The following is a 26,685-nucleotide window of genomic DNA, read 5'->3' as shown; positions in this document are numbered from 1 at the left end:
CCTCCCTGCAGACTCTGGCTCCCTTATTTCATATCTTCTCCTGTCCTGCAAAGGAATGACAATGGCAAAATCAGATCTTGAAAGTCACTAGATATCCCCAATGCTGGTCAAGAGATTACCATTTATTCCAGGAGCTGCAAAGAGGCATAAAGACAAGGGACCTACTAAATAATGGCGTCTCCGGAGTGGTCCTTGGCTGTCTTCTCATTTTGCTTTACCCTCTCTCCCTTATTGGTCTCATCTACACTTCGGTCTCAAAAATATCTATCTCTAGATTCAGGCTCTTGCTGGAGTTCCAGGCCTTTCATCACTGGAATATCTCCTGGAACTTTTCACTCATCCTCCACACCCATCCTCCATCCCAAGTCAGTATATCTCTGTGGCAGCCTTCTTACTGCTCTGTTAAGGCTCAACCCATGGTACCGATCACTGAGGCTAATAACACTTGGCGCCATCTTTAACACTCCATCTTCATTAGTGGCCCCCAATACACACATATCCTATCAAGTCTGATGCCTGTGGTTCTGTGTGTTCATCTTCCTTCCTAATATCTCTCAGAGGCACTTTTTCCTCTGCAGTTCCACTTCTTGAACCCTAGTTTAGATCTTCCTTCTCTCTCTCTCTCTCTTGTGTTTTATTTCCATAGCTCCCCAACTAGTCTTCTCAATTCCTGTTATATGCCCACTCTTGTCCTTTTCATACTCTGCTGCCAAATTAGTCCTTCTGAAATGTAACTCTTACTTCTTCCTCTGCTTAAAAGTTTTAAATTATCTCTCCATTTCCTACTGAATTTGTTTAAAACTCCTTACCTTAGCATTCAAGGCCTTATACGATTTAACCCCTACCCACCCATCCAGACTATCTTCTATTGCTACCCGACATGCACCCAATACTCCCACCCAACTGAACCGTCTGCCATCCCTTGAAATGTCCCATGTTTCACCATGTCCCAGCTTTTGTACATGCTCTTCCTCCCACTACTTTAAGTTTCCAGTCTCTGCCTATGAAATCTGACCCATTTTTTAAAGTCCATCTCAATTGCCACCTCTTCAAAGAAATCTTTTCTGAACCCTCCCAATTTGGTCCCCATTATTTTTTGCCCTTCTGCGATGGCACTCACCTCGACCTCTCTGATTATTACCTGTGTCCTTGTCTCATCACTGTGTCCATGTTTATAAACCCTTTGACAGCCAGAACCATGGTTTTCTTCATTTTGTATCCCCACAATGCCCAGCACAGTCATTTGCACATAAATACTTGTTAGTCCAACCAAGCTGCTGCCCCCACCAACCCTATTCCCACTCAATCTCACTTCATGTGTCAAGGTTGTTGATTTTATTACCAGGAAATCATCTGCATATTCCTACCTGCTTTGCTCACCATGCTTTATATCTCAGATTTAGAGGTAAGTTAGACTTTAGACTGGCTTTTAAATATCCCCAGCTGATTTCGACTACTGCAGCTGATGCCTGTAACATTTATTTATAACTTTGCAAAATTGGCCAGTGGTTAAGATATATAAACCCGAAGGGGGCTCATGCATTTCCAATACATTAAGGTATATTTAAAACATGCTGTGTCTTATCAGGGGCTTTAAAATACACATTACCACAGGAGCTGAAAGGACGGGAGTAGGGTAATTGGCTAATGAGAATTCTGAACAGTGACTGGAAATATGGCAGAACTGCCCTTTGAGAACTGTGCTCGCACCTATTAATGAACTTTATCCACGGCTTTAAAACACAGCCCTGTGTTTCAAACACAAGCCCAGGAGACTCTGCAGCACGGATGCTGTTGCGTTAATTCACACCTAGTTATGGTGACTGGCACCAGCCTTCAACACCGGTCAGAAGAAAGCTGCTGCAGGGTCCTAGAATAATTACTGAGACTGGATTTCTTTCATACCAGGTGCCGGGTGTTAATCTGGAAGGACATGTTTTTCCAACTCAAAGCATGTGCATGCACCAAGGAGAGGAGAACGATGTGTGTGTCTGCATGTTCACGACCATGTGTGAGCAAGTGACTGCATACGTGTACATATCATGCTGTTTAGGAAGGACCATGACACAGTAGAAAGAGGAATGATATAGGAAATCCAGTGAACTTCAGGCCTGGGACAGGAGCCTAGATCCCAGATAGGGTGTCCCATGGTTCACAGCTCTGCAGTGAATATTCAGATTAAGAATAATCTGAGTCTAAGCCAGTGAAGACTGCAGAGTTGGTGAACAGTTGACCTTGTGTCCCAAAGAACAGCCATTCTCTTCATAACAGGAGGAGAAAAGGCAGCTCCCCACTGAGCCTCTACACAGTGTTTATCCAGAGTAGGAATATCAAGCTGGGTTATCAAGCTGCAGTTGCCTTATTTGGGGTTGTTTATTCAGCTTGCAATGACTTCTTTAAATGCCCTCCTGCCTTCTATATGGGTGGGCTCCCAACAGCCGTGTTTGTACATCTGCCCAGCACTTTGGTCACAGATCATTGAATTGGGGAGCATACTTGGGCCACCTTGCTCAACTGGTTCCCCTTGTTCTGCTGATGAGGCCCACATGTGTATCTCCAGCCCATCTCTCTCCCTGTGAGTTCAGATTTGTAGATCTAGTGGTCTGCTGGACAAAGAGATCTACCTGGATGTCCCACAGATAGCTCATGCAATAGGTCCAAACATAACTTATCGTTCCCCTTTACTTTCCAAATCGAGACCTAATTCTGCTGACTTTACCTCCAAAATATTTTTAACCCATCCTCTCCTTCTCCAACCCTAGTTTAGCTGTTGGCCTGGACTCCTGCAACAGCCTCCCAGCTGTTCTCCCCGCCTCATGTCCCTCGAGTCTGTCTTCTACAAGGATTTAAGCACAGTCTAATCTAAAATACAAGGTGGCTCTCCCTAAGGGTTGTAGCCTGAAAATTAAAACTCATTCTCCACAATGTCTCCTTGGCATTTATAAACTCCCCTTTCGGGCTTCACCTACTTCTCTATCTTCATCTCCCTGCTTTGTGCTTTGCTCTCCAATATCACAGACTGCTCGCATTTTCAGCCAGTGTACCTTCACCGTGAAGCTCTAGCCCTTTGAGACTCTATTTTCATGTCAGCCCCTCTTCCCTTCTCCATTTGGCTAATTCCATCTCAGTCTTTGAGACTCCAGTCAGTTAGCATCTCCTAGGAACCTCACATGACTCCCAGCACCCCCTTTTCTGTACTCCTATGAGAGCTTGACCACATCACTGCACTGAGCACATTGTAATATAATGATTTTTTTTAAGCTTGTCCAACCCAATACCCTATTAGTAACTTGGAAATAGAGACTGTATATCTTTCTTTCCTCTTCATATCTTCAACCCTTGACAAATATTTTTGAGTGAGTGTATGAATAAGTGAATGACTGATGTGTGTGCGTTAGAGATTGTGCCACAGGTATAAGATGGGAGAAGGAGCACATGTCACTGAATAGAAATTATTGAGGCCGTTGGGCTCCCTGAATCTTGAATTTGCACCCTGGAGAGAACAAGGAGGAGACAGTGTTCTTGAAACTCACTTTCTGTGATGATCCTAGAACCTGAGCTTATGACCATCTAAAAATTAATCAGTCCATCTTAAAGCCAGTAAGGAACACTCGCTCTGTGCTGGGTGCTGGTGAGGCTGAGCGGAGAGTTCCCTGTCTATGTTATGTTGCAGGGAGCCACGCAGAGCGTGAAAATAGGAGAGGTCCAGGAGTGAGATGACGCAGGTTCTATCACTAATTCTGACAACTTAACTGACCTCTCTGAGTCTCAGTTTTTTCATTTCAAAGTGGAGTAATAATCCCTGCCACTCAGCATTGTTTTGAGGATTGAATTGATGGGTGTGAAGCATTTAGAACAGTACTCAGTAAATAGTCAACAAATGGCAGATGTTATCATGAATAGCAGCGTGACATCAATTTTAAAAATCACCAGCTCTTCCACCAGTTAGCTGTCTGCCCTTAGATCAGGGTTTCTCAACCTCCCTGCTATCAACATTCTAGGCCACATAATTCTTTGTCTTGGGTCGGGGGGGCTGTCTTGTGCATTGTAGGATGTTTAGCAGCATCTCTTGCCTCTACCCACTAGATGCCAGTAGCACTGCGTCCCCCCTGCCACCCAGTGATGACAACAAAAATGTCTCCAGATATTTCTAAATATCCCGAGGGCACAACCATCTCTAGTTGAGAAACACTGCCTTAAAGAGGGAGGTGACCTCTGTTGCTTCGACTTTTTCATCCATAAAATGGGGAGAATTTTCTTGACTGACACTTGAAAGTGTTATTTGAATCAGGTGTGATAATGGCTATGATATCGTTTTGAAAACTTCAAAGTGCTTTTCAAATGTAAAGTAACTGCTTTGACGGACTTCACCAACTTGAGCACTTAATAGAAAAACCAGTACATCCCCTCAAGTTCCTACCCCTCCCTCAGATGCCCAAGAACCTCTGAGACACTCGGCCCGTGGGGCCAGTCCTGCTCCCGAATGCCGGGTGGAGAACTGGAATGTGAGATCTCTCCACCAGCCTCATTATGGTGGTGGCTGCCACAGGGGGTCACCGTTGAAGACTAGTCTTGCACAGTCCCACAGACCTGAGATCACAGTGGTACCAGCTCTGGGCCACAAGGTAGTATTCTAAAATGCTCCCTAAAACTCAAGTGGCTGTTGACCCTGGTAGATCAGAGCCCCAGGCATTTCTTGATGCTCCTGCAGGCAAGTTTCCATGTCCAATAACGCTTTTGCTACTAGGTTTGCACTGGCAATAAAAGTACTAATTATTTGAGCCTCAACGTAAGAAAGATCACATTATAGAGACCACAAGCAACCAAAACTTCACAAGATGTACTCAGGATCTGCTAAGTTCAATGCCAGAGTCCTATTGCCGCAAACATTAGTGAGACCTTTATCTGACCAAAAGCTCCAGAACCTGGTCTGTGGTGGGGAGAGAATGTATCAAATGTTTGGCACAAATGATGAAACAAAATTTGCTTTTTATCTCCCCTTTTCTTGAAGCTTATCAAGAAGGGGATATTGGAGGACAGAGACATTTAGACAAGTGTCTCTGAGTGATGAGTGTCACATCATAGGCCATCTTCAGAAGAGCTCCTGCCCTACCAGTGGTCTCTCTTAGTTTATTCTCAGATGCCCGTCATAATTCCCAGTACCCATCACCAGGCAAATCTAACTACTCGTCTGCTCTAGGATCCCAAAAGTTTGAGGTCAAGCCCAGATCGCTGGCTCCGGCTGCCCTTCCTCCCTGGTGTGTTTCCTTCTTATGCTTTCAGTGTCCCTTCCCTCAGGCAGACTTTGCCCAGGACCATTCCGTACAATTCAAGACCATCCCAACTTCAAATCTTAGACAGCATGGGGTCTCTATCCCAGCCTTCTCAGAAGACCCTGGGATTTTATAAAAATTGGTCCGGCCCCTCTATGGAGATCTGCGTATGGAGTCTGAGGGACAGTCAGCTTTGATCATCCGCAGAAAAATGTGTTATACACTCCCTGAACGATTTTTTCTTTTATACTTGCAAAATGAAGAGGAATCACGCAAATAATTCCACCCACAATAAAAATCTGCTCCCTGTGACTTTATCAATTAGTAGCCTTGGAAGTGATTCACATAATGAGTAGATTCCTCCCTCCTGTAAGATAGTGTTCCAATTAGCTAATGACCTCTCTCTTCATATCCAGAGACCGCATCATCGGAAGTGAAGGAGGGCTTTCGGCCAGGCGGACCACCTCTCTGGGCCTCAGTTTCCCTGTCTGTAAAGTAAGGAGAACAATCCCAAGGCTGCTGTCGGCGTGGGGAACAGAAGGAAGATGGCCCAATTAAACAGAGCCAGGAAAAAGTCTGCCATAAAGCAAGGCCAGCTGGGCTATAAAAACATTTTGGGGGAGTCTCTGGGCACAGATGCAAAGACAGAAAAATGCAAGACTGGGAATTGGTAACAGCAACTCTAGGTAACTCAGCTTTTTAATTAGATAAACCTTCAGCCAGCCACAGAAGCACTTCCGCCCCACAAGCCAGAGGCCTGAAAGGCAGCGATGCAGCCTCCCAGGTTTGCGCTTGGTAGTAACAGGGGTACAGTAAGGCCTTCCTGCTCCGTGCAGCATCATCCATTAGAAAACAAAAAAGGTACAGTAAGTGCCACTGAGCTCCTCCATTAATTGCTAAGTAAGGGGAAAAAAAAGAGAAGAATAAAGTGCTTTTACCTGCTCGGCTGGATAATTAAAAGCTGCCTGAAGCACTGCTAACCTTTTTCATTATGGCAGTGTTCATTATAAAGCCAGAAAGAATTAACTACACTGCATTATCAGATATCGAAAAATATTAATAGCAAAAGTGAGAAAGGGAAAGGAGGAATTTTGGGCGAGTTAATTAAACCACACGTCCTCAATGACTTATTAAGTGACTGGTCGAGCTTCCTGGAGCTCGATGAGTCCCAGAGAGCACGCGATGTGCTCCTGCTCCTCAGGAAATGAATTTCCAGCCCATGGAACTGTATTTTTTTTCTTCCTCTATTGCAAATTTTCTTTCTTTCTTTCCAAATATTGGCAAGTGGGTAAAGTCCTGGATTGGGACCATCTTGGAGCCAGTATAAACGGGAGCTCATTGAGTGCTCTTAAAGGTCACTACCGAGGGACTGCTTTGGACGCTGGGCCACTGTATTATTCGGCAAAACCTTCTGAGATCCTCTGTAACTGAACAGCTGAGAACATCTTCTAATGAGGTGCCTTTGCTGCTTCTGTAACCAAAGCCCATGAATGAGTTCAAGACAGGCCCGCTTTGCCTATCAGATCCCTTCTACAGGATATGCTGCTCCAGCCTGGCACAGGGCATTTAGTTAGGATGTGCCCCTCGGGCCTCAAGAGTTATTTGGAGTCACTGTGCTATCGACTCTCCATCTATAAAAGCTGGAGCAGCCAATAGTTCCAAGACAAGACCATGGTTAGGGCCCTGTTGCAGCAGCAAGAGGCCTGCAGAGCAAGGCGTGTTGTATTTGCAAATCTTTGGTGAATTGATACGACATTCTCTGCAATATTTTTAAGTGCTTAGTACAAAGAGGCATACTTACAGCGCTGCCCTACATAGAGCTCTTTGCAGGAGTGCAACTGACACAACAGGATGGGGGTAAAGATAGTAACATGGGGAGAAGAAACATCTTCGATGGGGAAGGGAACAAGGGAGGGAATAAAAGCATTTTCATTTAGCAAAAAGCAAAATTGATGACGAAGAAAATGTAGTATTGATTTCTTCTTTCTTCCTGCTGGCACTGGCACTTTAAATGAAGTCATAGAGCAACTGAGACTGCAGCGTGGATTGGTTGTGTTTCAGCCTAATCTCATTTTAAGAGTCTAGTTTGCATGATTGGTGGTGACACGCAGAGGTTTCTCTTTAGGCAGAGAGAGGTTATCATTTTTCCAACTTGCCATCATGATAATCAGGCATTGTTCTGGAGAGCTCCCATCCTGCACCTGTCAGTGAGCTTCTTCCCTGTGCCATACCTTGGCCCCACTGACAGCTCTGCTCAGAAACTTAGTGAGCAGTGCCACTCGCCCATGGAGAAGCTTTCCAGGAAATAGGTGTGAGTAATAGTTTATCAGGAAATAGGTATGAGTAATAGTTTGTCAGGCTGCAGCCTACATGGAGTTAGTGGGGACAGGAAAGCTTTGGCTAATATGTGAAAGAATGCCAAAATGGTTACAGAGGCAGGAATGGGAGGTTGGGCAGAACAAATAAAGTCATTGAAAGGGGCCCAATGGTCATATCTCTTCTTGACCATATTAAGAATTGTGTTTGCACAGATAGCTTCTTGCATTTTGCCAGCCCACTATGTCTATGCTACAGTCAATGGGAGCTCAGCAGTCCTGGCAACAGCTCCTTCTCCCTGTTAAGAGAGTTATGCATGAAAAGCATTTAGAACAGTGCCTAGTACTTAGTAAGTACTCAGTAAATGTTATTGATTCTTGAGCATCCTGCATCTTTATCTGGAACTTTTCATGAGCTTTCAATATCTTGAAATGCCCTAAAAGGAGAAATCTAGAGATAACATAGAAGAAGATATGAACATTGAATTTTGAACAATTCTTTAGAGTTGGATTGCCATATTGAATGACGCAGACATTCTTCTCTTATTTGGCAAAATTCTTAACTTTCTGGTTTTTAATCTATCCTTCTAGAGTTGTGAGAGGTGGGGGGTAAGACTCAGCCTTTTAAGTGCTTTCAAGATTTGAGACCAGGGTTAAAGAGGGCCACCAACCACCTCCAGGATTCAAGCCTCTCATCAGGGGCTCTGATCACCCTCCCTCTCTCCTAGGAATGAAAACAAAGGATGGGCTCCTTTGCTCAAAGGTCGAGAACAATACCTCAGCTTAGGACCATTTAAGAAAACTCTTCAGAACTCAGTGACTGAGAGCTTGAAGAGAAGTAGAAAAGAGGTTGCCCAGGGGCCCTCCACGTACTAGGCAAGGCTTCCAAATACATCATACATGTTTCCACCTCCTTAACTTGGCTCAATTTTTTTCTTTCAGGTACCGTCTTCCAAGTCCCAGCACAAGGTGCACCACCCCAAAAAGTCTCCTTTGAGGAGGCCCAGTTCTGGTTGACTTTTCTTCTCTTAACTTCCATAGTGTTGTCTGAACTTCCCTTATTTACCACCCTGGATTGTCTGGTCTATCAGTTTCTTCATCCCAGAGAGTTTGATGGCATCATGATATAAATCTCTTTTCTGTTCTGTCAGGCTCTGGAATGGTCATGATAAAGTGACCCTCTGGTTGGGTCCACTGCCTTTCATTCATGTCTATATTCCAGCAAGTATTTTATAGTGTTTTAGTGTGGTGTTCACGCTGTTGTCCATTCCATTTGTGAACACTCGGAGAGAGAGCATCATTTATTTATCTTTATATATTTATCATGCTGGGAAGAAGCACACTAGATAACGTTTGTTGGGTCAAGTTGAATTGAATTGAATTGCACTTATTTTATATCTACAACATGAACCAACTTGGTAGGCAAAGTATGGGCACACACCAAATATTTGCTGCTGGCTCTGAATTAACCCTCTCAGCCTTCTTAGTCCCCTCAGCCCCTTCACACTGTGCTGATGTTTCATGACTGTACAGTGAAGAAATAAATGGTTTTCTGAGTTCTAGTAAGCTTTCTTACTCTAAAGCTTCCTGGCCACCTGCCAAACAGGCAATCCTAACTGGCCAATACTCTCCATTTCCCCTTTTATCTCTGTGACTTAATTTACCTCTCACCACCTCACTACCATAAAACGGCTAACAACTCTTCACTCAAGATAGGAAGAAGAAAGAAGGGACACCATAAGCTTTATCTGTCCATTTTATCTTGGAAAGTAAAAAAAAAAAAAATTGCCCAGAAGCCCCTGTCCAGAATTGGTCACATGGCTACTCATATTGTTTGGGGACCTGAGAAAGTAAGTATATAGCTTTCTTTTTTAATTGTCAGTAGTAGGAGGAGGTCAAGAGAGAAGGGAGTTGGAAATGGCTAATTTAACTAATCAACAGGGTCTTCCATAGGGTGGCACAAGCACATAATGTTAGAGCAGGAAGGGACCTTGGAGATTATCTGATTCAACCTCATAAAAAGAGATGCGAGGCCCAGAAAGGTTCTTGCTTGTCCAAAGTCACAAATTAAGTGGGCAGTATCTACTGTGCTTAGAAGGGGGCATAAATGGATTATTTCCATGTTTCACATGAGGCACTATGAGGCATTTGAGGAAAACTCCCTTACATGGAATGCCTGGAAACCTAGGGTTTTAAAACATATCTGTAGTTTCTTTCTAAATAGTTATGTGGTTTTCTAGAACATAGAGGTAACTCCAACTTGACCAAACTCACAGGAACACACACAATTTGTAGAGTGCTTTGTATTGCACACGTTTCCACATACATTAGCGCATTTGATCCTTCGATCAATCCTGTGAGGTAATGGTCTGTAATTCCCCGTTTGATGCAGAAGGAAACAAAGCGAGTTTCCGTAATCTCACTGACTCCAAATACAACACATTCACACAACTCAATGACAGCTCAGGTCAAAATTCTACACCCCACATCTTCAACAAAGGAAGCTGTCACCTTATCCCTTCACCATCCTGGGGCTCAGGCAGAGGGTGAGTCTTCAGAACCTTGGAGAACGCTCCAAGGACCATAAAACTCCGTAAGGAGGACCACGTCAGAGAGGGTGCTTCTCCTGCCCCTCAGAGCTCAGGAAGCCTTGGTGGCAAAGAAGCAAAGACTGTCCCCAGCCAGGGCCTGGAGCACAGGTAATTAATAGGTGATCATGGCGCTGGACAAATGCAGACTGACAGCGGGCTTACCTTTGCTATCACCTGCCCCTTGGCAGACATTAGTTCTACAGCCAAACCTGGGGCTTGTTGACATGTTGTTCCTTTTCATTAATAAATAACTGCCCGAAACAATTACACTTCAGGAAACTAACCTTATTTTTCTCTTTCTCTCTGAAAGGTACCAAAAATTAAAAGCAAAGATGCTTAAATCAACTGGAGTGCTTCTGGGCAGATGTTCCTAGGTGCAATCTGTCTAATGGGAAAGAGCTTTCGGGGGAAGGGCAGTCACACTGCAGCTCCACCGGAAGGCCCAGCAGAAGGTACAGAGAGAATGCACGCTGTCTCCAGGAGAGCCTGGCCCTCTGCCTATCTCAGGAGACCACCACCCCACAGACTTCATTTACCTCTGTATCCTAAAGCTCCTCCTGGAGCTGCAGGCACATGTCAGTCTTTTTCTTAAAAACCAATATAGTGTGGGGCTGGCCCCGTGGCTGAGTGGTTAAGTTCGCGCGCTCCACTGCGGACAGCCCAGTGTTTTGTCAGTTCGAATCCTGGGCACGGACATGGCACCAATCATCGAGCCACGCTGAGGCGGCGTCCCACATACCACAACTAGAAGGACCCACAACTAAGAATACACAGCTATGTACCTGGGGGCTTTGGGGAGAAAAAGGAAATAAATAAAATCTTTAAAAAAAAAAAAACCAATATAGTGTCGTGAAAGATCATGGTACTTTAAAAATCAAGTGATCTCAAGTTTGAGTCTGAACTCTGCCGTTTATGAAATGTTTGTTTTGCACAACTTATTTAACCATTCTGTTTTATTGATCTACTGTTGCATGGCAAAATGTTTGAAAACTTAGCGGCTTAAAACAACACACATTTATTATCTTACAGTTTCTGTGGGTCAGAAATCCAGATGCAGCTTAGCTGGGTCCCTGCTCAGGGTCTCCCAGGCTGCAGTCAAGGGGTCAGCTGGAGCTGCAGACCTCTCAAGCCTAGACCAAGGTGGGCACACTTCCAAGCTCAGTCACGTGATTGTTGACAGCATGCAGTTCCTCCTGGGCTGTTGGCTGGAGGCCTCCCTCAGTTCCTTGCCATGTGAACCTCTCCATAAGGCAGCTCACAACACAGTAGCAGGCTTTCATCGGAACGAGCCAACAAGAGAAAAAGATGGAAGTTATGGTTTTTTATAACCTAATTTCAGAGTGACTCCTATCACTTTTGCCATATTTTGTTTGTTAGAAACAAGTCACTAGGTCCAGCCCACACTCCAGGGGAGGGAATTACACAAGGACAAGAATTCCAGGAAGCAGGGGTCCTGAGGAGCCATTTTGCAGCTACCTACTGCATCTTCTCAACCTCGGTTTCCTCATCTATAAGTGAGCATTCTAATAACTACCTCAAGGGTTGGAGAAAGAATCAAATGAGACAGTGTATAGGTTAGTGCCTGGAAGAATGCATGGCACACTGAGGATGAGAACCCCTCCCCTCCTCTGCTGGCATGTCACACAGATAAGTTCAGAGGTTTACATGCAAAGAAGGCTACAAAGCTTCTAAGAATGAAGCAAGAGGGATACAGCAAGCAAGTCAGAGGGTCCCAGGAAACAAGAATGATAGCAATGGGAGCATTTGAGTTCTCTGGACAGGGTCAGAGGCAAGTCATCAGGTCATCCCTGAGGCAAAAGTTTACAGGGAGTCCTGCTCAGGGGCTGAGACCCCAAAGCCTGGGTGCTCATGAGGATATAAACAAGGGCCAGGCTAAGAGCAAGCAGCCTCATGGCCCAGGACCGCTGACTCCCCATCCCGGTCCAACCCATCGCCTTCCCCAGTGGCTTCTGACAGTCCCATGAACAGGCCTAGAGGGGCTCCATAAATCCTGAGGTCTCTTCTTCCCCCAAGGTCAGTGGACTGTGGAGCCAGCTCTGAGCATTGATCACTTTCACTTTCCTTCTCTGATTCTCACCAGTTCATTAAAGCTTGACCTTCCGGGCTTCTTCGGCTACTGTGGATGTCCAGCCAGAGAGACCATTATATTTTAAAGGCTGTTAAACTGTCCAATGATATTTTAGCTTTCTTTTTATATTTGATAGCAAATCATTAATCACACGTGTAAACTTCCAAGTAAAAACTAGGGAGAAATAGGTGGAGAATTATGTGAAATTACAGTGGAATGAAGCAGTTAAATTTCTCTCCATCAGCTGAGGCGAGGCAAGGTGAGGTGAGATGATGGTCAATTATCTTTTCCCACTCACTGATAAATCGCCAACACCATTGAGACTGTCAGTGCCTGACTCATGACAAGCAGAGAGGGGCTTCAACATGACCAGAGAACTGGGAACGCAGACTAGTTTCGCAGATGGTGCTGGGGCTTCTCTAAGCCAAATCTTGACTTGCTGGCCAGGAACATTAGCACGGGCCCTGACCGCGTCCTGGGACGCCCCCTTTCTTTTCTGACCACTGCCCCTACTCTATCCTTCCTCCCGCTTGTTAGGCTCAGAAAGCAGCAGCAGCCGTCCCCAGCGCCTGCATGCTGCTCTCCATCAGGACATCCAAAATGGACCTCATTAGTCTCCTCTCACATTCCTCGTCTCAGTTAATGGTGCCATCATTCACCTAGGTTATTTAACTAGAAACTTCACTGTTGACCCAAACACCCCTTTTCCTCACCTCCCCCGACCAGTTCACTCATCCCTGCGTCTGGTCTGTTGTAAACACAATTATCGGTCCTACCCACCACCCCCCTCCCCATAACCTCTGCTGTTGCTTCAGCCCAGGCCCTTATCACTTTTTCCCTAATCTACCAGAAAAGCCTCATACCTAGTCTCCATGGCTTTGATGTTTCCTCCCAAACACACACTCACCCTTACACTTGCACACACTTCTCCACACTCCTGCCAGTTTTTTTTTAAGGCACGTTCATGATTGTACCTCTTTCCCGTTTGAACTTCAGAAGCTTCCTCTTGGTTTAGGAAAAAGCTAAGACATCTCACCTGGTCCATCATCTCCCGCAGCTGTCCTGACACCCATGGGCCATCACCAGACAGAGGAGCTCCAGTTTTCCTCACATGCTCCTCTGGTGTGCATGCCTTGGTTCGTGTGCGTTCCTCTGCCGGAGTTCCCTTTCCCTCGTAGTCTAACTGGCAAACTTCTACGCAGCCCTCAAGATTCAAATCAAAAGTCACCTCCTCCGAAAAGTTCTCCCAGACTCTCCTCCAACAGTTAGCCGATCTCTCACTGTAGAACCATGCTATCCCTCCACTGTTTGCTGATTTTTATTTTTACATATTTCCCACCGCCCCACTAGACTATAGGGTCCTTGAATAAAGACCACGGCTTGTGCTCTAGCAGCCAGCCCCATCCTAGGCTCAGAGGCACACTGAGTGTTTGTTGATCAGTGAATTGCCGTGGACTGCAGAGTAAGGCAAACCCAGGTTAAAACATTGCCCTCCCACCTGCTAACTCTGTGACCGCAACAAGATTTCTGTGTCTTGGAGCTCCATTCCTTCTGTAAAATGAAAATAATTACTTCAACCCTATAAGAATAGTATGAAGACAATAAATGAGATTTAGAAAATGCTCAACTGTTGGGAGAGTAAGGAAAGGGGAGGTGTTTGAGATGAAGCTGAAGCGTCTAGAAATAACTCAGGTGAAAGAAGTTACCATAAAGTGAGAGGGAATGTCAGGTGAGGAATAACGTAGTAAGGAACTCGACATAGAGTAGGCATTCAACTCCGACCTTCCTTATGGAAGTCTAACAACTGGAGAATAGAAGGAAATAGTAAGGACGTCCCTTAAATGCCCCCATTTTATTTTTTTCATTTACTGTTTTTTTTAATGACCTGGATAGATGCCAAGGCATGCGGTTGGGGTGAAAACTCTCTATTTGATATCAAAGTCCCCTATAGACTCTAAAACAAACACACTGAAGAATCCAGTCATTCCCCTAAGTGGCTCCAAACTTGCTTGTCTGGCACCACATCATGTGTACAGGCAAATACAGCTGGACACGCAGGTAGGGAGTGCATGCCTTTGCAAGCCTGCCTGTGCCAACATGGCACCAGGGGACCCTGTCTGTGACAGGAGAACTGGGAAGCAGGCTCCTGAGTGACAGTAGCTCATGTTGGACCCCGAGTTTCTGGCCCCCATGCAGTTGACCCTGCCCCCAGGTGGGGAGTTGCTGCCTGGGAAACAATGGAGGGAGAGAAAGAAGGGCCAGCTAGGAAAGCAGGGCCCGCAAGTAGAAGGGTTGGATCAGACTGCAATGGCCCCAGGAGCCAGGCAAGAGTGTTCAGAGAGTTCTAGATAAAGGAGAAAGGAGAAAAAGGGCCACAGCCCAGCTAATACGGCCTGGGCACAGGAAGGAAATAGGAAAACCAGACAACCCTAAGAGCAGAGAGAACCCATATCTAACACAGAGTATTTGGCAAAGAAATAATCCAGATACAGAATTGGGTGGGTTGGAATGGGGTGGAGGATGCTTACCTAGGGTTGACATTGGCACAAAGATGCCAAGTCTTCCACAGCAGCTTTTCTTTGCCAATCAGAAAAGCCCTGCCTGAACAGGGATGATTCAGAGACATTGGACTGAACAGGAGAAATGGCAGCACCTCCACGCATGAGGGCAGGTCCCATCCTATCAAACATTACAATGAGTGGTGCATGTCAGTCCGCATGCAGATCTACTACCCATGAGCATCAGCAGAACACCTGGCATAAGAGGCCTTGATTCTTACCCCTTCACAGCTTGGAATGAAGCAGCTAGGTTTTCTTGTATCTAGTCCCAGTCACATCCTGTCTTCTGACTCCTAGGTAAGCAGAGGACCTTAGGGCTACAAGATAGCATATAATGCATCTCTTTTTATAGATAGAACAAAATTTCTAGAAAGGTTAAATGACTCCTCAAGCAATATGACCACTCTCTGGAAGAAAAAGACTGAAATTCATTCTTTTAACATCCAATCGCAGGTTCTCTCCACTCTACCAAATAGCCAACCACGTGTCAAAGGGGATCGACTGCAGAGTGGAATTAATTTTGGGGGGAAACTACTCTTTTATTTGGAAAAACATCATCAAAAGAAGCATTTTACCAACGCAAATTGAAAGCAAGGACACACTCAAACTCTTGAGGAAGATCTGGGAGCTATGAGGTAATGCAAATCTTGATGCTTCAAATTGAGCTGTATAGTATTATGCATTTAGAGTAATTTATCCTGACCATTTCTCTACATATTTGATTGGAAAATTTCTCTTTTTCTAAATCTAAATTTTAGGAGAACTATGCCTGAAAATTACTCTTTGTTTTTGAGAGATGTATCCATGTCCTTGTTTGTTATGCAGTGATTTACTCCCCAAAGATCAAGTTTGGAGACTGAAAGAAGGGAAATGTAGGCTTTTACTTTGAGGTGAAGGACAGAATTGGGCTATATCGGGCACAGCACAACCTAGACTAGACAGTTTATGTCAGCATATGACATTATCTAATACTGAATAAGATAGACTTTGGTTAATGCCTTGCGGAACCATTATACTGGTGTTTGAGATTGTGCAGACAGATACAACCTTGAGAGGGAGTTGAAGTTTCCCCTGAAAGTAATAGATATTTTCACCATCAGTCATCCTAGGGTAAGGTTAATCTTGGGACAAAAAAAAAAAATGAGGAAGATGAGAAAATACCTACCTTACGATTTGGGGAATCAGAGTCAGTTGGTCTGGAATCAGGAGAGATGGGGGAGACATGGCACCTGCCACATGGAAGTGGAACAGCAGCTGGGCAGAGATCTAGCCCAGTAAAGGACTCTCGAGTGGAGTTCATGCCTGCAGATTCCAAGGATAGCCAACGCTAGAAGCAATGAACTTCTGTTATATTCAAGGCTTTAGTAAAGGTTTGTTAAAAGTCATAGCCTGACCTCAGTTGGGCTGATGGGAATTGGGAAAGGCTAAACCTCAGGTTTAAGAAGGAGGAGCCAAGGGAAGAATGGGTGTCCCTCCCCCTGAAGCCAGCTTTGGGGTTATCAGTGGCAGCAGCCTCCAGCTAGAAAGTTAGGATCAGTCAATGCTTTCTGTGAGATCATCAGCAACAGATGCAGTAATAGGGGAGGAAGATTAACGGACCAAAGAGACCAGGGAAGAGCCTGAAGTTCTCATTCCAGAAGAGAAATAGTGGGGACAAGCATTTTGATGGGGGTTAATTTGGGGCAATTAGACAAGTGGGAAAATATACCAGGTTTTAAAATTCTCTTGATTGCAAGCAAGAGCAATTAGCTCTGGCTAGCTTAAGAAAATTTTCTTTAACAACCAGGATGAAGGATTTATTGGAAAGATAGTTGGACATCTCATTGAACAGAAGGAAGAGTTGGAAAATCAAAACCCAGGAAGGAATAGATTCTCACCCATGGGAGTTGATGGAACCTCTGTATAAGGTGCAGACAACAATGTGGCTTGTCTCTGATATCCAATCAAACTCTGTTTCTTCTTCTTTGAGAAGTCCAATTCAGAAAAGAAATAATCAGAATGGCTTGAGGGACAATAGAGATCTACCCCTGTGTGTAATGAGAGGAAGGACATTTTCTCCCTCTTCCTACACTGCTCAGGTCCATAAAATAACTACTTCCTTCTACAGACAATAACTACAGAAATATTACCTCTATTTCCTCCACGATGTACTCCTGTCCCCCTCACTTCTCTCCAAGAGGACGGTATTGGCTGTCTATTGTTGCATAACAATTATCAGAGACTTAGTGACCTAAAACAACATGCATTTGTTATTTTACAAATTTCCGTTGGTCAGAGTCCAGACACACCTTAACAGGGTTCTCTCCTCATGGTCTCAGAAGGCTGTGGTCAAGGTGTTGGTTGGGCTGTGCTCTCATCTGGAGGCTCGACTGGGGAAGGCTCTGCTTCCAAGCTCATTCACATTGTTAGCAAAATCCATGTATGACTGAGGACGCCGATGTTTTGGTGATGTCAGCTAGAGGCTGCCCACTTTCAAAGAGACCACTCCAATTCCTTGCCTTGTGAGCCTCCTTTAACAGGGCAGCTTACTCCATTAGGCTAGCAAGGAGACTCTCTCTCCCAGGAAATAACCCAGTCTCTCTTTTAAGAGCTTTTACCCGAAGAAGTCAGGCCCACCCAGAATAATCTTTTTGATTAACCTCAAATCCACTGACTTGTAACTTTAATTGCATTGCAAAATCCCTTCACCTTTGTGATATTCTTTTGACTAGAAGCTGGTCACAGGTCCTGCTCACACTTTAGGGGAGAGGATTATACAGGGCGTGAATCTGAGGAGCTGGAAATCATGAGGACCACCCTCATGGACATGTGCCACCAAGACTTATAACCAATCAGATATATGGCCAGTAAGGCTTTGAGCTCCTCCTTGGCCTGTGCACTCTCTCTCTCTAATGACTTCTCATTCCTCATCTGCCCTTACCCAGGCCACAGCATCCTTGTCTCCTCCATGGAGTCAGCTCCCCAGGGAGGCCAGCAGTCACTCAACTTCTCTGCCTGCGACTGAATAGGAAATTTCAATTCATGAAGGAAGGGAAAAAAGCCCATGTGCCAAACCTCATTAAGCCTCAGCTCTAAATCTTATCTTCCCACTCAACTTTACCACCCACAAAACTGATATATTGGCCCTTGTCGGATTCCTATGTCTATTTTCCAATTGTTTCAGAACTCAAATGGGCGAGCTTTGACTTTTTAGAGCCTCCAGTCCCACTTGGTGTTCTGAGGACTGGGGCCAAAGGCGTGAGAACCATCCTCTGCTTGGCCGCCACCCAGGAGGTACCCCCTCTGGGCCCCGATTTGGATGTAGAAGGAACTGAAAACTGCTTTTGGTAGTTGCAGGCTACTGAGACCCAAGACACTTTAACACAAGTGAGAAAAAAGTACATAGCACATCACTGTCGCTTGCCTTGTGGCTATGTGGCCACAGGCATGCTTTGCCACCCACCAGCCTATCTGCTCTTCCATGCCCATGTCTTTGTCATGACGTGAACCCCCTCCAGCCTTTCTGGGGCCACAAATCTCAACATATCACCTTGTCCCACAAGTGATAAACAGACAGTCAAAACTAGAACCCCCTTGTGTTCCACCATTCTCCCAGACCACATCCTGACAAGGAGGAGGCGAATTTACAAGAACCCCCTTACTTACAAGTGTCCAAAAGAGAAACTGAGGAACAGAAAGGGTAAGTAACTGTCTCAAAAAGCACACAGGAGTCAGCAGCCACACGGAGAGTTTAACTCTTTTCTTTGCAGCCCCTGACACCACCCTGCTCCCTTCATAGAGAGCTGAAGTGAATTAACCCTTCACGTGCCCAGGGTCTCCTGGGAAATGGACTGCTGATATAAATAAGCTGGGAACCCAGGGCCCCACGGGGGTCAGTTCATGGGGCACCTCAGTTAAGATGGTTAATAACCACAGCAACATGATTTATTACTTAGCACTTGAAGGGAGCCGGCTGTGGCTGTGGGCGCCTCCTGCCCAGCCCAGCTCCCTTCATTTGCATAGGTAATGGTCATGTTATTAACAGCTCATTAGTGTCAGGCCCAGATGACCAGAAAGGCAGACTCGGTGGACTGAAGGGAAAGAGCATCTTGTGTTTCAGGGGAAACCCCAGCAGGACTCTTATTCCAGGACCAGGAAGGGGCCCATGTGACCCAGTCACAGATGAGAGGGTCCGAAAGCAGGCATCTCTTAATGACAAAGTATAACTCTAAAATAACACCAATACTTACAATAGGAGTCTCACATGTGATATACCCTTGATATGACGTGATGAAAATGACACTTTACCTCTGTAGTCTTCCTCCCCAAAACCCAGAACTCCGGTCTAATTATGAGAAAAGCACCACACAATCACATTTGAGGGCCATCCTACAAAATACCTGAGCAGTCCTCCACAGAGCTGTCAGGGTCATCAAAAACGAGGAAAGTTTGAGAAATGGCCGCAGCCAAGAGGAGCCTAAAGAGACACGAGAACTACCTGTAATGTGATGTCCCGGATGGGATCCTGGAATAGAAGGACGTTAGGTAAAAACTAAAGAAACTGAAGTAAACTATGGACTTAATAACAATAATTTATCATTATTGGTCCATTAGTTGTAACAAATGTACCATAGTAAGGTAAGATGTTAATAATAGAAGTAACTAGGTGCAGGTTATATGAGAACTCTCTGAACTTTCTTTTTCTGTAAATCTAAAACTGTTCTAAAATAAAGTTTATTTTTAAAAAAGTGTCTTACACTGTATGTAGCACATTCCAATTTATGCCACGTTATTAGTCAAACTCTTAGTGTTGGTCCTCAATGCCTCGGTAATTATAGGAGAAACAGGCATCTTTACCTTGCTTAACTAATAACTGAGATTTAAAGAAATTAAGTGACTTCCCCAAGGTCACAGAGCTACTAAGTGTAAGAGATTAGTTTCAAACTCAGGTCTTCTGACTCAGACATTAGTGTCTTTCATCAAAGCGAACATTATCATCTCAGAGAAGATAAGGATGAAGAAAGAAGATGGTACAAGTCTCTGGCTAATGGCCAGAGTGGTTGGCAGTGGGGAGTGCTGACAGGGACAGATAAGAGGTCAAGGTCAAGGTCAGCCGGTAGCTCATGGTCATTTTTGTGGACCCTCTTGTTCCCTCAAGCCTTCGAATGAGAAAAATATAAATGTTCCCGCCTCTTTCTCATCCGTTCCCAAATCTCCCCCACATCCTAGATGTGGAAACACAATCCAGAATTCTTGTGATGCATTTTTGCCCCCCCCAAAAGCAAAATGACATGAAGATCTTTCTTTCTTTCTTCACTTGACCTCAAAACCTCACCCCACAGAATGTCAGCACCAGCCCTAGCCTGGAAAAAAGTGGTCCAGGCCTGCACAAAATGAGTTAATGTGTAATGAGGACATTTAAATGTAGCTCCATTTCTGGAGCTTTCTTCTTATACTTTCTTTAAGCCGCTGCTACTTTCAAATCCATCTAGAAGCAAACAGGAGCGAGGAGGAAGAACTTTCTGTAACTCAGCTGGGTACATTGGGGAGGTGGGGAGAGACATGGTGATCAGGCCCTCCTCCTGCCTATAGAAGGAAATGAAGGAAAAGGAAGAAAAGAGACAAATTTTGCATGGGATAAATGTCCTGAAGTGCTCCTGACTTTAACCCAAACTGATGTTGGCCTTGGGACAGGTCATTTTAATCCCTCTGGGACCCAGCTTCCTCTTATGGAAAATGAGAGGTTTGGACTAGGCACTCTCCAAGCTCCCTCTGAACTTGGACATTCTGTGATCGAATTACAATCAATGAAAATAGGGTCTGAGATTCCCATCAACTGGAAGAGAAACAAATGGAAGTGCAGTCATAGGGCAATTTAGAAATTGAATCAGAAACTGACATTGCACCTGTTTTGATGACTGGAGAAGCCCCCGGTCACTTCTCCCCAAGAAGAGAGTGTTCAAATGATCATTTAATTCACCAAGGATCATTCAGCAGATGCCCACTGGTTTTATCATGCTACACTACAAAATGGGTTAAAGACCAGAGGAATATCAGGGACGTCAAAAACGTATAATCAATTTTTTAAGAGTTTACAAGCCACTACTAGTTCGCCCCACACAGTCTAATCCAACACATGCCAAGTTATTTGCTACATTCTTTACCTAAACACTCTGTAATGAAGATATACACATGGGCACACACATGAGTGTATGCACATGGATGTTTGTGTGCACATTCCACCTGCCTTAACTCACCCAGTATCTCCATTTGCCTTATCAGGAAAGATCTCCTGGAGGAAACAGGCTCTATGGGATAAGAGTATATCCTCCAGGATGCAGTAAGACCCAGTGGGCTACAAAGCTATGGGAAATTTGAATCTCTGATGGAGTTTCATCAGATCTCGGCCTCAGGGAGTCCAGGGTCAGCCAGGGTGACCTCGCCAACCTCCCTCTGCTTTGCTCTGTGCCCTCCCCCGCTCCATGCCCTCCTTTCTTCTTTCCACCTCTCTCCCCAGCCCTGCTCCCTGCATGAGTCCCCCTCCCCCCTCACCATACACTGCCTTGTCCCCAATTCTCCTAAGGGCAGCAAATTACTTCTATCATTTTTAAAAACGTGATCAACTGCATTTGCTCCAGCAGGTGCTTTTGTGAGGACGGGTTAAAAAAAAAAAAAAAGCAGGTTGAAAAATGTGGATAAAACATAAATTAAAAAAGAAGAATGGGTCTGGTTACAATCAATAACCCCAAGATTATTGACTCCTCTTCCCATTACACTGTGATGCCTCTGTAATCTTGCTGGCAGATTCTATAAAGGACGCATCTGTGCAAGATGAGATGTCCATTGTCAAAAGTTATAATTCTCTCCAACACAACTCCCATAACAGCAGCCAGGCAGTTTCTGCAGAGCGATCTGATGTCTGGGAACCACATGACATCACTCTCTAAAACCCATTTTGTATCTCTGCCCCCGGGCCATCTCTGTCCTTAGCAACTTGGCAGGAGGAACGGAAGTGGAACCGGAAGCTGAACTTCTCCCAGCCTGATGTCCTGAGTTCAGGCACTCCAAGCTTTCCTTTGCCCTTCCGAACTCCTTCTTGGAGAGGTGCACAGGTACTCTTAGTAGAACTGAGGTCCTACTAGAAATAAATGGAGTATTCACTTGGAGGAAAAGCTGAAGCTAATCTTTATTTTCTTGTACAAATTCTCCAGCTGGGATTGCTGCTCCTAAGATTGTTTTGGCTGAGAGGCAGAGTTCGGAGCTGGCTTCCAGAGGTTTCCCCAGAAAAGGCCGGTGTGGGTCATAGGCTTACATCTGCTCAGAAAAGCAACCTGCCTGGATAAGGCCCCAGGAAGCCTGGCCTCTTGGCAGGAGGGGCCCAGACCTGCCAGGATGGAGGAAAATCTCCACATGGGAGCCACTGACCCAGGCAGCCAGCAGCAACCTCTGGGAGTCCTTCTGAGCTCACTGTTTAGTCCCCAGAAGACAGTGTGGCCAAAGGTGAAGGGCACTGGCCTGAGAGCTGTGACCTTGACAGAAACCGGCCCTCTCTGAGCCTCGCCTTCCTCATTGGCAGAGTGAGAGGGTTAGAGGGGACAACCTCACGGGGCCCTTCCAAATTTGCAATGACTGATTGGCTTTCTGTCAGCTCTGGGGTGGGGTGGGGGCTGTAACTTCCGTCCCTTCTCAGCCTTTCCAGCCGTGCTGGCTAATGCCCTCATCCCCAATCCCAGGAGGAGGCCCTGCCTCCTCAGAGAGTGTTGGGAGTCTTTCTTCCAAGGTAGAAAAACCAGAAAATCTGGGTGGGCCCTGCCCTTAGGGATACTCTGTCCAAACCAAAAGTGCAGCTCTGCTAGTTTTGATGATGAAGATTTATAGCCAGGAGTGAGCTTCCCTGGCAATATCGTCTGCCGTCTTTATGAGCAGCAATTACATAGTATTTGGTACCTGGGAAGGCAACCGGCAAGAGCTGAAATGGTGAAATGCTCTCTCACTCCAAGGAGCACAATGCCTATGGTAATAAATATTGACGTTCATTAAGACAAAGCCAGAATTCAATCTGTTCTGGGGAATTCTCTGCTTCCGGCCTCAAGCATGGTCCTTATTTACAAGATGTCCCTAAGGGAATGAGACAGGCCGCCTCACCTTGCTCCCCAAGATACATTTTATTCAACCGACTCATCCTGGGCAAATGTGTATCTGACAAGCCAATTTGAAAATGAATTTGGTACATTTTTTGAGCTGATTATTTATTCTGAAAATGAATGCCTGTTCTGGTCAGGCTGACAGCTCTCAGGATGAGAGAACTCGGTGCTCCCAGCTCCCCCCTCACACCGCCTCTCCCAACAAAGGAGAAACGCAATTGAGAGGGCCAGCTTCCCCAGCACTGGGGCTGAGTGGGCCCTCCACCCTCACTTACCAGTGCCCAGCGCAGCATATTTTCATCCTGCTGACAAGAAGCCAGTGTACAGTGCTCGTGCCTGGGAGAAATGGAGTGCTGTGAAAGCTAAGGGGGGCTCCTTCGGCTCTATCTCTTGGATGGTTTGACTGGACAAGCATTTGACTCCCACCACCCAGAGTCATCATGAGGTCCTAGGACAAGGGGAGCAAGCCTGAGGGCAAGGTGTAGGGTAGGGAGGGGACTTTCTACCACCCTTTGACTTCCGGTCTCCCTGAACTTTGCTTCCACTATTTCTCCTTGATCTCCATCAAGATGGCAAGATGGCGGCTTGCCTAGTCATGTGGTGGTTAAGTTCACATGCTCCTCTTTGGCCACCTGGGGTTCACAGGTTTGGATCTCAGGCACGGACCTAGCACCACTCCTCAAGCCACGCTGTGGCAGCATCCCACATAAAATAGAGGAAGATTGGCACAGATGTTAGTTCAGTGACAATCTTCCTCAAGCAAAAAGAGGAAGAATGGCAACAGATGTTAGCTCAGGGCCAATCTTCCTCAAAAAAAAAAAAAAAGGTGTCAAGATGATACCTTGGTAAATTTCATGGAAAGGTAACATGTTGGAGGAACGTGTTCAGAGGGTGCACCCTCTTCCCCTCCTCCTCCAGCTGTGCTTCCTCCACAGCTCAGCTGCCCGAGTGCCCAGGGACCCTGGCTGTCCAGTATAATCCTGGAAGGCTTCTTGCAGGAAGAGGATTGTGGGAAGAATATGGGAAGCATGTTTTGGAGATCCTGAGTTGCCTGTGGCCAAAACTGCATTGAGATGAACTGGGTCACAGACAGCCTCGGATGCGAAGCGAAGAAGCCAGGACTCTAAATCTATCACAGTGATTAGATTGCCTTTTTTCAGCGGTTTTTGGGTTATTTTGAAATCATGAGACTCTTTGTTCTAATGTATTCTTCTCTAGAACCTCAGTGTAAAAGCAGATAGAAGTTAAGCTGTTCCAATTAAACACAGATGAAAGCGTCGGAGCCCTGCCCTCTTACCTGACACTGAATTCAGTCCCTCCACAGAATCGGGTCCCGCAATATCAGAGTCACCCCAGCTGCTTGTTGAACATGCAGACCTCCGGAACCCCTGAGTCATCCGCTCTGAAGGTGGTATCCTGGAATATCCATTTTTTCCAACCACTCTTGGGGCTCTGTAAAGCACACTCAACCGTGAGACCCGTGCTGGAGGGCTTCACAGGGCAGAGTGAAGACGGACGCCTACAGGTAAGTCCTCCACTTGGCCTGACTGTGTTCCCGCCTGTCTTACCCATTTTCCTGACATGCAACCTTGTCGTTCGGTTGTGTGAATGCTCCCCAAGAGCATCACGTGATTGTTCTTGGTACTGAATTCAGATAGGAGGGAACCAGGGGGAACAGGAGTTATAAAAACTCACCAACCCCCAAAGCCCGCACCTCACTAGGGCCTTGGTGGAACTAGAAACCCCAGCTTTGAAAGCTAATGTTTTTAAGCACCTTAAAAACCACACACTCACTCTCAGCTACTAGTGTGAAAGGGGTCGTCCATTTCCCAGCTCAGCTGCACAAGGAATATAGTTAAGGAGGTTGAAATCAGAAAACTGTCAGTCAAAGATCTTCAGAGACCCACTCTCTGACAAGCAGGTTGGGGGTCCAAAACCCAGAGTCCCTGCGGTGCAGCACAGACTGGGAGCCGTTGTCTATAGCACCAACCTCCAAGTCAACAGGCCACCAAGAAAGGTGCAGCATCTGCCAGTTCAGTCATGTCATGATTCTGCCTGCCAGAATGGGACAGTGAGGGGAAGCAGCCCAGAGCAATTAAGTGTCTAGCCTAAGGTCACAGAGCAAGTCAGCGCGGGCCCTCAGAAAGCGCCAAGTCCTCCTGCGGATTCAGGCAGCAAGTGGGCAATCTGCCCTGGGGCTCCTGCCTCAGAGCACCTTCATCTTGCCTGGCTCAGCAGTGGGGGCTGACTCTGCTTCTGCTCCCACGCACCTCAGCCAAGCCATCACCATCCTGATCTAAGCCTCCCCTGCCACCCCAGCCCGGGGCTTCTGGAAATCAGGAGACACCTGCCCAGGTAGGTGACGGCTGTCACAAAGAGAGCCTCGAGAGGAGGGGTTGGGGAGAACCCTGGTGTTCAGCTTCCTCTTTAGCTCTCAGCTCACTAATTGGGGCCAGAGATGAGAATGTGAGAGGCAGGGGCACAGTCTCTCTAGAATGACAGGGAAGCTGTAAGGCAGGTAGATGGAGTGTAATTGGACATCTGTTGTTTTGAGCTGACCCCTGCCACTGTCACCTACCACTGTTCTTCCTTCCTTTGGGAAACTGCTTCTCTGCCATGTCAATCCTGTCATTTTAATGTGATGCCAATCTCCTCTAGGAGCAGGGATGGTGTGCCATCCAGGTCCAGTCAATCATTGTTCCTCATGCCATTGGTCAGAGTGATAGTTCAAGGATGGGCATGGACCATGTCTGGCCAGTCAGAGTTCTTCCCTGGGATTTTTTCCAGTCTGAGTGTGGCAGGGAGGCCAGAGAAATCAATCTTTACTGATACCTAGAGAAGACCTCTCTTCAGAAAAAATAAGGAAGCCAAGCCGAGACATGCAGAGTGTGGACACAGGAACAATCTTGATGACATCATCTGAGTCCCTTAATCCAGTAGTAGCTGAATTTCCCAGATACATATGCCAGTAAATTCCCTTTGTTAAAAAAAGATAATTTGAACTGAGCTTCTGTTACTTGCAACCAAAGAGTCCCAATAAGTATTGAGAGAGAACTATAGAGCTGACTGTTAAGCTTGAAACGAGCTGTTGAACTCAGGGCATGTGTGTAAGGGAATCAGGCCAGATGGACAGCAGACAGCAGGCCCAGAAGAAAGTGACTCTGAGCTGCATCCGCTTCCATTACTTGAGTGATGGCATTTCACGGTCATTGAGGTTTTACCAGAGGTCACTTTCCTTTTAAGGGTCCTCTTGTACCGTATGGAATAGGAGGAGAGAGCAGGTAGGTCTAGCCAGGAGCCGGCAATGGAAGGAGCAGGCAGAGTTAGGGCAAAAAAAGAAGAGAGAAATTCTAAAACTATGCATATAACTTGAGTACCCCTGGTCTAATTGGGGGCCTGATAAATGGAACTAAACAACATCCCCACTGCTCATTTAAACTACTCTCTCCAAGGTCAATAGTGACAACCTAATCACTAAATCCCAAAGCGTGTTCTCAGCAATGATGTTCCCACCTGTCTGCAGCCTAGAGCACTGTTTTCAGAGCTTCCTTCTTTGGATGCTCCTCTCCCTTGAATTCCATCCTAACTCAGCCCCCGCACGTCTACGGCCATTCTTGAGTCTCTTGGATGGCTTGTTTTTGTTTCCCCAACACGGCGGTATGGGCATTGCTCAAGACTCTACCTTCCGGGTGAAATTCCTACAGAGGCCGCTCCATCCTCTGCCAGAATCGCTAGC

At 45.9% G+C, this 26,685-nt stretch overlaps 1 long non-coding RNA gene across 1 annotated transcript in view; it reads right to left on the bottom strand.

Annotated features, from left to right (window-relative positions):
- Positions 1 to 11,117: 11,117 nt before the first annotated feature.
- The window catches only part of LOC111774217 (uncharacterized), a 119,553-nt gene continuing 103,985 nt past the window's right edge, over positions 11,118 to 26,685 (bottom strand). Inside the window, exons 4-13 of the long non-coding RNA XR_011440774.1 lie at positions 17,747 to 17,826; positions 16,956 to 17,056; positions 16,704 to 16,788; positions 15,992 to 16,153; positions 15,048 to 15,143; positions 14,797 to 14,947; positions 13,767 to 13,819; positions 13,305 to 13,462; positions 12,278 to 12,442; positions 11,118 to 11,452 (exon numbers count right to left, since the gene is read on the bottom strand). This is a non-coding gene — a long non-coding RNA (uncharacterized lncRNA). The remainder of the gene's footprint in view (positions 11,453 to 12,277; positions 12,443 to 13,304; positions 13,463 to 13,766; positions 13,820 to 14,796; positions 14,948 to 15,047; positions 15,144 to 15,991; positions 16,154 to 16,703; positions 16,789 to 16,955; positions 17,057 to 17,746; positions 17,827 to 26,685) is intronic.

This window comes from Equus caballus, chromosome 7 (genome assembly GCF_041296265.1).
Source record: "Equus caballus isolate H_3958 breed thoroughbred chromosome 7, TB-T2T, whole genome shotgun sequence".
In the NCBI taxonomy this organism is placed as follows: Eukaryota; Metazoa; Chordata; class Mammalia; order Perissodactyla; family Equidae; genus Equus; species Equus caballus.
Note: the sequence above shows the minus strand (reverse complement) of the source record. Positions and strands in the feature narration are given on the sequence as shown.